The following is a 10,160-nucleotide window of genomic DNA, read 5'->3' on the forward strand; positions in this document are numbered from 1 at the left end:
GAAGAGATTATCCTAGAGCATAAAGTAAAAACTAGGGAGGAAAGATCTAACAAAGAGATAGCAAGCTTTATGACATAAGCCAAGCAATAATTCCCTCATTTGGATTAAGCCTCAAGCAAACCAAATATGCAAAAAATAATCATGCATCAGATGAAACCAAAATAACCAAGACAGGTCTTCACAAAGAAATCCAAAGTCAGATGAATCCCAAGGTCTCAAATCACAATCTCTCAAAGAAAGGGTCAATGTCCTAGCTCTATGTCCATAATTCCATAACAATGTTAAGGATAGTAACCTCAAGTCCATGAATCAAGGGAAGCAAAACTTTTAGTTTTTCTTCTCTTCATTAGTGTTTTTTACAAGGAAATGAAAGTCCAAATGGACAAAGAACAAATAACAAGCCATAAAACAATATAATATGAGATGCTAAAATAAAAGCATAAAGTAAATAACAAGAAATAAATGCATAAAATAAATGACATCAAAATAAAACTAATGTAATAGGATGTTAGTAAAATATGTTAGTGATCAAAAATGAAATATTTTTTGGTCATTTTTCGGAGAACACTAAACTATTCACCCACAAGCATGAAAATATAAACTTATACATCATCATGAGAAGGGCTCAAACTTGGATAAAATCAACAAGTATGCCACTAGCTCTCACAAATGAAAAGGGAGCAATATTTTCACACAATACCATAGGGAATATGAGACTTACAATCTCACTTATGAAAATGCCTTACTTTCAGGACAAATTTAACGTTATGTTAAGCAATCGTAATTAGACTTATGTAAACGTCACAACTATCTGAGGCCAATTAATAATAATTTTAGTGTTAATACATGCTCGATAAATGATATGCAAATCATTCTCCTAAAGTCGTGCCACACAAAAAAGAAACAAAGAAGATAAATGGTCAAGCGCAAAGGCTAGAAGGATGATCTATTACTTCAATATACACTGCATTGTGCTTAGGACAAACTTATGCATCAATCTAAAGTACCTTAAATGATTCGTGATCAATTAGGATGTAGATTTGAAATGATGAAAGTTCATCAAATACAAATCCATACATCATGAACAAGATGGACACAAGTCATCCATTTGATCAAGGGGAAAGAGAGAGGTGAAGAAGAAGGAAACAAGAGAGATCACACCCAAATTGGATCAAAGGTTTGATCAAGTCACCATCAAAATCAATCATCCATTTTGGTGGATTAGGGTTTTCACCCCATCAACATCCAAGATTCATTAAGTTTGATGAGACTTATGGTCCAAACAATCATGATCTAAGGCCAACAGAAGTTCACAAAGGTCACACAAATATAAAATTAAATTAAATGAAACAAAAATGCACCAAAAGTATTTTTAAATGAATTTTAAAATAGAAGTAAAGTGAAAAATCTATAAGGTCCTTCAAAACACCAAGTAAATGGCCAAGAAAATTATGGAAGGTTGGAAATAAAATAAGAAGCATATAATGAATTTTTCAGAATTTAAAAATGCAGAAACGTATTTTTAAACCAATTAAAATAAAGGAGAAAAGAGAAATTCCATGAAAAATAGAAAATCAGTGAAATAAAATATGGACAAATAAAAATGAGATGAAGAAAAATAAAAGAGAATTTTAGAAATTATTTTGGGATTTTTTGGATGTAAAATGATTTTTCTATGAATTTAAAAAGAAAATGCAATTAAAAATTAAAATAGAAAAAGAATTAAAATCAGAAAAAACACGGAGCGTTGGACCAAGCCTCATTAATTGACGTAGCAGATCCAACACTCATAAGGTTGGGGTGCACGATGGAATTTAGCTGAAATGAAATACGAGATTGCATTTAAATTGAACCAATCATATTATTTCATTTGTCCAGTGTGCCTTAAACTCAGATGGCCCGAGATAAACTTCGGTTGTCTTCTTCGATGGTCCTCCACTAGAGTTTCATTGTTTGGTAAATTCAGGACACGATACCATCATTAATGTGATCGCCTCCTCATCACAAATTCAACCTCATGCTCCAAAAACATTTATCTAAACTAAGCACAGGAAATTTCAGTGATGTTTCATAAGCAAGCAAGTCACGAAAAATAAAATTAAATGATGAACACGACCAATCAACACCATATAAGTTATGAATAACCGTCTAAATAGCAGAAGTGAGAATGCTTAGCCAATCGTTCAAGCATTTGATCAATAAACGGTAAAGGAAAATGATCCTTTCGAGTGGCTTTGTTTAATTTTCTATAATCAATGCACATTCTACTTCCAGTTACCACTCTTTGTGCTATAGATTTTCCTTTTTCATTATTAACAACTGTGACGCCTTCCTTCTTTGGTATGGCATGTACTGGGCTGACCCATTAGCTATCGGATATTGGGTAGATAATCCCTGCTTCTAACAGCTTTTGCACTTCTTTCTTTACTACATCAGTCAGAATGAGATTTATCCTTCTTTGATGTTCTCTAGAGGTCTTACCGTCTTCCTCTAGCATAATGCGATGCATGCATATGGAAGGGCTTATTCCTTTTAGATATGAGATATTGTAGCCTAAAGCAATTGGATATTTCCTTAAAACATGTAGGATTTTTTCGGTTTCTATTTGCCCTAAGTCTTTATTAACCATTACAGGTCACTCGAGTTCAATGTCTAGGAATTTGTACCTTAAATTCTTGGGTAGCATTTTAAGTTCTAATGTTGGTTTCTTCGGGCAAGGCATATGATTGGGTGTTAGTGCTAGACATTCACTTAGGTTGTCATCTTGGTATTCCTTATGCCAATTTTCATCTACAAAAGTAGGAGGCCTTGGAATTTTCAGTATTTCGGAGTATGATGTTTGTTCATTCTCCATTTCTCTTACACATTCGTCAATGACATCTAGCAGACAACATGTATCGTCTATAGCTGGTGCCTTTAAGAATTGCATCAAAATAAATTCGACTTTTTCCTCACCGACTTCAAAGGTTAGCTTGCCTTTCTTTACATCTATAATAGCTCCGGCAGTGGCTAAGAATGATCTTTCTAATATGATAGGGATATTGGAATCCTCCTTTATGTCCATGATTATGAAATCAGTAGGAATATAGAATTGACCTATGCACACTTGAACATTCTCTAGCATACCTACGGGAAATTTAACAGAACGATCCGTAAGTTGTACAGACATCCTAGTTGGTCTCAACTCTCCCATTTTAAGCCTTTCGCATATGGACAAAGGCATCAAGCTGATACTGGCTCCTAATTTGCATAGTGTTTTGTCTATGACAAACTTTCCGATTACACAGGGTATGGAGAAACTCCATGGGTCTTTTAGCTTAGGAGGCATATTGTTTTGAATTATAGCGATACACTCTGCAGTAAGTGTAACAGTTTCGTTATCCTCGATCTTCTTCTTGTTAGATAAGATCTCCTTAAGAAACTTAGCGTATGAGGGCCTTTGAGTGATGGCTTCTGTAAAGGGTATTGTGATATTTAATTATTTCAAAAGCTCTACAAATTTCTTGAATTGCCCTACACTTTTGGTTTTAACAAGTCTTTGAGGATACAAGATAAGAGGTTTATATGGTGGTGGAGGCACATATGGTTCTTCTTTCTCTACGACCTCTTTGCTTTTATCTTCCTTTAGTTCGTCTTCCTTCTCAGTTAACTTAGCAGGGTCTTGGTGCATGGCTGAACTTTGAATTCTAGGGTCGATTCGTCCATCTAATTCTATCCCACTTCGTAGTATAATAGCATTCACATGACCTTTCGGGTTTGGTTATGGTTGTCCAGGAAATGTACCTACAGGGGCAGCAGTAGGTGCTTTTTGTTGAGTCACTTGTGAAATTTGTGTTTCTAACATTTTGTTATGGGTGGCTAAAGCGTCTACTTTGTTTGCTAATTGCTTTATTTGCTTACTAGTGTGTATGTTTTGATTTAGGAAATCCTTATTTGTTTGGGCTTGGGTAGCTATGAAGTTTTCCATCATTATTTCAAGGTTTAACTTCCTAGGAGCATTTGGTGCATTTGTGGCAACTTTATGATATCCTGGTGGTATAACAAGTGCTTGGTTAGGTGCATACAATGCGTTATTGTTTTTGTACAAAAAGTTCGGATGGTTCTTCCAACCTGGGTTATAGGTGTTTTAGTAAGGGTTTCCTTGAGCATAATTCACTTGGTCTGTGGAGATTCCTGTCAAAAGTTGACATTCAGGGGAAGCATGCCCAGGAACTCCGCATATCTCGCAGTTTGGTGCTACGGCAGCCATGGTGGTTGCGGGTGTTATGGTAAGGTTTTCTATCTTTTGAGTAAGAGCATCTACCTTAGCATTTACATGGTCTATACTGCTTATTTCGTACATACCGCCTTTCGTTGGAGGTTTCTCTATGGAGGTTCTTTCACTTCCCTACTGGTAGTGATTTTGGGCCATACTTTCTATAAGTTGATAGGTCTCATTGTAGGGTTTATCCATCAGTGCGCCACCTGCAGCGACGTCTACTGTCAATCTTGTGTTGTACAAGAGACCATTGTAAAAGGTATGAATGATCAACCACTCTTCTAGACCGTGATATGGACAAAGCCTCATCATGTCCTTGTATCTCTCCCAAGCTTCAAAAAGTGATTCGTTGTCTTTTTATTTAAAACCGTTTATTTGGGCTCTTAGCATAGCCGTCTTACTAGGTGGAAAATATCGTGCCAATGAAACTTTCTACAACTCGTTCCACGTAGTGACAAAGTTGGACGGTGGAGACTGGAGCTAAGCTCTAGCTCTATCTCTTAATGATAAAGGGAAAAAACATAGTCTTATAGCTTCGAGGCTGACACCATTCGCTTTCACTGTGTCTGTGTATTGCAAAAACACTGACAAATCTAGGTTCGGGTCCTCCGTGGTGTCGCATCCGTGAAAAACAACCGGCGGGCTGAAACAAAAACACAACACAGAGCCGCCACTGCGCGTTATTTATCCCAAGATAGGGAAAGGAAACGCTCAGAGAAACCTGGAAAGGAAATGGTCTCGCGACCAAAGAGAAAGGGTAAGGGAGTCGGTTACGCAAGGGGAAGGTATTAGCACCCCTCACGTCCGTCGTACTCGACGGGATCCACGCTCTAAGAAAAGAAAAGGTTGCTAAACATCACACATACACGCACCGAAGACAACACAGGTGGGGTTAAGAGAAAGAGAGCTCGATAGGACGTCGCATCCTATGCCTACGTATCTCGTCTGGAACGAGAATCAGAGCTGCCGTAGTTCGGCTCACGCACGCCAAACAACACACACAAACTCAGGTAAACATGGAGCCTGAATGCCAATCACTGGACTTACATCAGCATCCGAACCAAAACACACACAAAATGGCAAACGTGGAGCCCGACCGCCAATCACTGGACTTACGTCGGCATCCGAACCAAACACACAATCAGATAACAAGTAAACACACACAAAAAGAAAAAAAAAAGTGCCCGGAGAGACCTCGCACGGTCTCCTGCCTACATACCTCGTCTGGAACGAGGATCAGGGCGATGTAGTTCCCCCTGAAAGGGAAAGAAAAACTAGCCAGAAACCAAGGGAAGACACACTACCAGGGAGCTGGACTCGAGCCTAGTGTTGTCATGCATCGTTACCCTATGTTCAGGTTTCTACCTACTTGCACAACTGCAAGCTAATCCTATCCAGGAAGAAAGCAAGCATACAAGCATACAGATCAAAACAAGCATTTCAAGCAAATATTCACATAGCACACACTATAACCAGTCAAGTGGGCTCAAACAATGGGTTTGACTGCCTCAGCAAGTCATCTGTACATGGGTAGTATTCGCTCTTAACCTTGCCATTACGGGGCTAAGGTGAAGCAGATGAGAGGTGAGTGAAGATTAGACTTCACAGCTCTTATCCCTGACCAGGGAGAGCTTCAGACAAAGGAGCGTGGGTCCAGAATGGAGGGACCCTTCTACGCTCAAGACTCTGACTCGATTGTGCAACAGCACAAGATCTTGGGTTTGTGTCCCAATGCATCAACACACAGTCGTGTGAGCAGAGGGACGACTCACAGAATAGTGGGGGATAGATTGCATATCCCTTTGATCCACCAATTGCCTCATAGAGGTCTTTACCTGCTTGGCACAAATGTAAACAACCACAAACATCGCCTCTTAAGGAGGACTTCAGACAGTTGCCTGGCCAAGTAACAGGCCAGGTCTTCCAGACTACATGAAGAATAGAAGTCCTACCTCAAGTGGTTTAAAAACCAAGCAGCAGCAAGCAAGTTCTTAAAGAACTGTAAGCGACTAAATGTACCTGAAATCAATCAAGTATCATCAGTACTCAGACAAACCAACAATAAACAGCAAATGTTAATCTATACAGACAACACAAGTTAATGCACACAAATGCAAGCTATAAGCTCAAGCTCAAGCTTCCAATCCTACAACACAAAGTCAAGTTAGTTTATAAACATCAACCAAACTCAATTCAAATTGCCTTGAAGCAATCTCCTTAAGCATTGTGCATTTCATCCTGAAAATCCACACCAAATGTGAGAAACTAGACCACTAGGCCAAGCCTAGGGTCCAAAAGGGAGAAAAAAAATCTAAACAGCAAGTAATATTCAACCAAAATCAAATTCAAACAAATAGAAAGCAAATGCAATTAGTCCCATGCTCATATCATTCACCAATATCATTTCATGCACAATTTAACATCAAACATGCAATTTGCAACTTCAATTGACCAAACAGAACTATTTCACTCAAAAGCATACCAAAACAACTCCAAAAATCCTCAAATAATTCACACCTAAACAGGACACAATCAACAAGTAGCATGTCAATTTTCAGCTCAATTGGACAAAAGAAAGTAGGTCAATGAAAATCAAAAAGTCCAGACACAATTATGTAAGCCAATTCAAGACATCCAAGCAAGCATCCATTTCAATAATTCATAAAACAGTGACAACAATTAAGAAATGAATGGGACCAAAAGCATGGTGTCCCACAATGTGTCTACAATCAACATATCAAATTTCATCTTCATCCAATACACTATGAGAATTTCACAATCAAAATACCAACATGTATCACACAATGTTACCAAATGAGCATACAGAGAAGAAAATTATCAATCAATTAGAAAATGACATCAAAAATTCCACCGAAAATCACATGTTATCTTGACATATCAATGATCATCCACACAAAATTTCAGCTCAAATCAACATCTCTAGGCATTTTAAATAAAATCAGAAAGTTGACCTAGCTTGGTGTGACACAAATTGTCACACCTAGATTCAAAAAATTATATCTCCATCACCAAGTATCCAAAAATCACAAACCACACATGAAAATCACCATCAACATGTCCAGAACAAGCACAAAAATTTTCATTCATTTCTTTAAAGGTATGAGCATTTCATGTTAAAAATGGCAAAACATGCAAAAAATATACACAAGTCAAAGATCAATAGGCAAGGTCAAAATTTCTCCATGCACAACTTATGGTATCATGCCTATAAAATTCTAGACAAAATTTGGGATCTATCAAAAAAAGCCTCACTAATTTTGGATTAATAATTAAGTTTCTATGATTTTTTAAAGTTTTGTTAAATAATGAAATAAATATTTAAGTGGTTTAATGAATTAAAATGATTTCAGTGGCAATTGTAATATTCATAGCCCGGTACCAAACGACAGCGCTCCTCATTTATTCGCTGTCAGCTCGCGATTGGACAGCTCAAGGCGGTAAACAGAATTCGAACTTGGCCTTGCGCTTCAGCGGATCAAACGCGAGCCTTTTCCAGAAATCACTTCATCTTCATCGCGTTCATGTTCTTCTACCTCCAGCTTCGGTCATGATCCAACCTCAACGAAAATACGCAAATGACACACCGTTCTCTTCCTCTTCCAACATACATCAAGAATATGCTAACTATTTTCCCTAAATCCTACCATACATCACGAATCGAGCATGACAAGGAATGAACATCAAACTTTGAATCGAGATTTCTCTCACCTCACTCAATCATTTTGCAAACCACAACCATCACATTCATCTACATTAAACACACTACAAAACGCATATCTCAATTAAAGAAATGATGAGATTCGATTTGGCACCTTAAATTGAAGACAGTGTGGATTCCTTGAGCTTTTGCGCGCGATTCCTCCAAACAGATGAAGAAGGAAGTATAGGAAGGTGACTTCAATGCTTAGCTTGATCCAATGTTGCTTCTATTGGAAGAAATCGCAAATTGCCATTGTTGAGCATAATTGGAACAGTCACGAATTTGCAAGGTTATGATGAGGAATTGATGAAACAGTTGAAGATCCTAGTGCATGGAAGAGGAAGCAAGAAGAATCACTCGAATTGATGAAGAATTGAAGGAGTTTGAATGAATTTTGTTGATGAATGTTCTTGATGAATTTGGAGAATTCGAGGGAAAAGTTGTTAGAATTTCTGGAGATTTGTGATTCTGATCCAAAGTTAGTTATGATTAATGTTATATACTTCCACTTAATCACACTCTTAATCATCCAATTAACCAAAATGAAATGTGATTAGCAAAAATGTATTTTACTAAGCAAGGGCAAAATTGGTATTTCACATCAGGCCTTGTGACAGCTGTATGACAGCTCACACACTCTCCAAATACCAGTTGTGATGTGTTGGCACTTGTCTCATGGCAATTGGACTTGTAATTCTCATTTTCACTATGCTATGCTAAATTGTACATTTTCAAATGAAGTTCCAAAATGACTTGGTCAAATATTGCACCTCCACATGTTATGACAATTCAAACCATTTCCAATTTGCATTTGTGAGGTGTTGCAAAAATCCCCATGCCAAAATTCCCATTATTTCTCAACTTGGACCATTTTGCCCTTGGATTTTTAACTGTACACTTGAAAATTGACTTTTTGCATTGACCATTTTTGATGAATTCCAATTATGCACCATGAAAGTTCATGTCAAATGGAGTTTGCACATAAAAAGATCACTCAATTTGGACACTCCATGTGGAAGTTATGCCACTTTGATTATGGGTCATTTTTGAAATTGAATGGACCATAACTTGCCAACCATACATGGGATTTTCAAGTTCTTGGACTTTTTGGAAAGGTGAGACCAAGATCTACAACTTTCATGTTGAACAAATTTTCATTTGAAGCTTCCTTGGACATGTAATTTTGAGGTCAAAAACTTTCCATTTTTGGAAACTTCCATTACAAGTCACTTTCTGTTTTTGGCAATTCTTGTCCTGGCTTGATTTTCTTCATTCTTAAGCTTTGACATGTCAAATAACACTTGTTTCAACATGAATGAAGTGTATCCAACTCATTTCCACCTCCAAATCCATAAAATCATGCACAGTTGACCACAGTTGACTTTTTCAACTGATAGATGAATTTAGCCATGCACTGATCAATCTGAGCCCCAATCTTGTGATGAAATGGCTCAAGGGTGAAACCCTAGCCTAAATTAGCTCCATAAAATCATATGATGATCCTCATATCCATCATAGACCCCATCTCCTAACCATGCCCTTATTGGCCTAATGCAATTGATTAGGGTTGACCAGTGGTCAAAACCCTAATCTCAAGGAATCTGCTTCAACACTTGATGATAACAAACCATGATGATGATGATGTATCACTTCAAACAAGATGAAGATCAATCTCCTTTGAGAATCACAAAACCCTAATTTGAATCACCACCCTCAGATGATTAATGATCCAATCCACTGAAACCCCAGCATGCACATGACCTCCTAAATCTTCTTGATCAAGACTTGTGAGGATGGCTTGCACAATGTAACCACATGATATGCAATATGCAATTCCTAATGACCTAAAAATGATATGTAATATGTTATGCTAGTCCCAAGAGAGGAGGGCAAATTTTGAGGTGTTACAGCTGCCCCTATTCAATCCACTGTGAACCTGTCGATATGAATAGCCTCGGCTTTCAGATGATCAGGATGAAGAGTGATTGAATACCAAGAACAGACGAACAATTTGCACTCTGATGGGAAATAATTAACAACGCCTGTCAGAATCGGCGAAGAAGCAATCTCAAAGAAAAATCTGTCTGGTACGGAGAAAACTCGGCTTGAACCCCAAAACATAAACGTCGACCTGGATACCAAAACAACACTGTCGACCTGGATACCAAAATAAATGGTAAC

General features: G+C 37.7%; 1 non-coding gene across 1 annotated transcript; it reads left to right on the top strand.

The window, feature by feature from the left end:
• The first annotated feature begins 4,541 nt into the window (after positions 1 to 4,541).
• On the top strand, positions 4,542 to 4,648 carry LOC127089618 (small nucleolar RNA R71). Its single transcript, XR_007791190.1, has one exon. It is a non-coding gene; the product is annotated as a small nucleolar RNA R71 (small nucleolar RNA).
• The last annotated feature ends 5,512 nt before the right edge of the window (positions 4,649 to 10,160 follow it).

The sequence above is a fragment of the Lathyrus oleraceus genome, chromosome 5 (genome assembly GCF_024323335.1).
Source record: "Lathyrus oleraceus cultivar Zhongwan6 chromosome 5, CAAS_Psat_ZW6_1.0, whole genome shotgun sequence".
Taxonomy (NCBI): domain Eukaryota; kingdom Viridiplantae; phylum Streptophyta; class Magnoliopsida; order Fabales; family Fabaceae; genus Lathyrus; species Lathyrus oleraceus.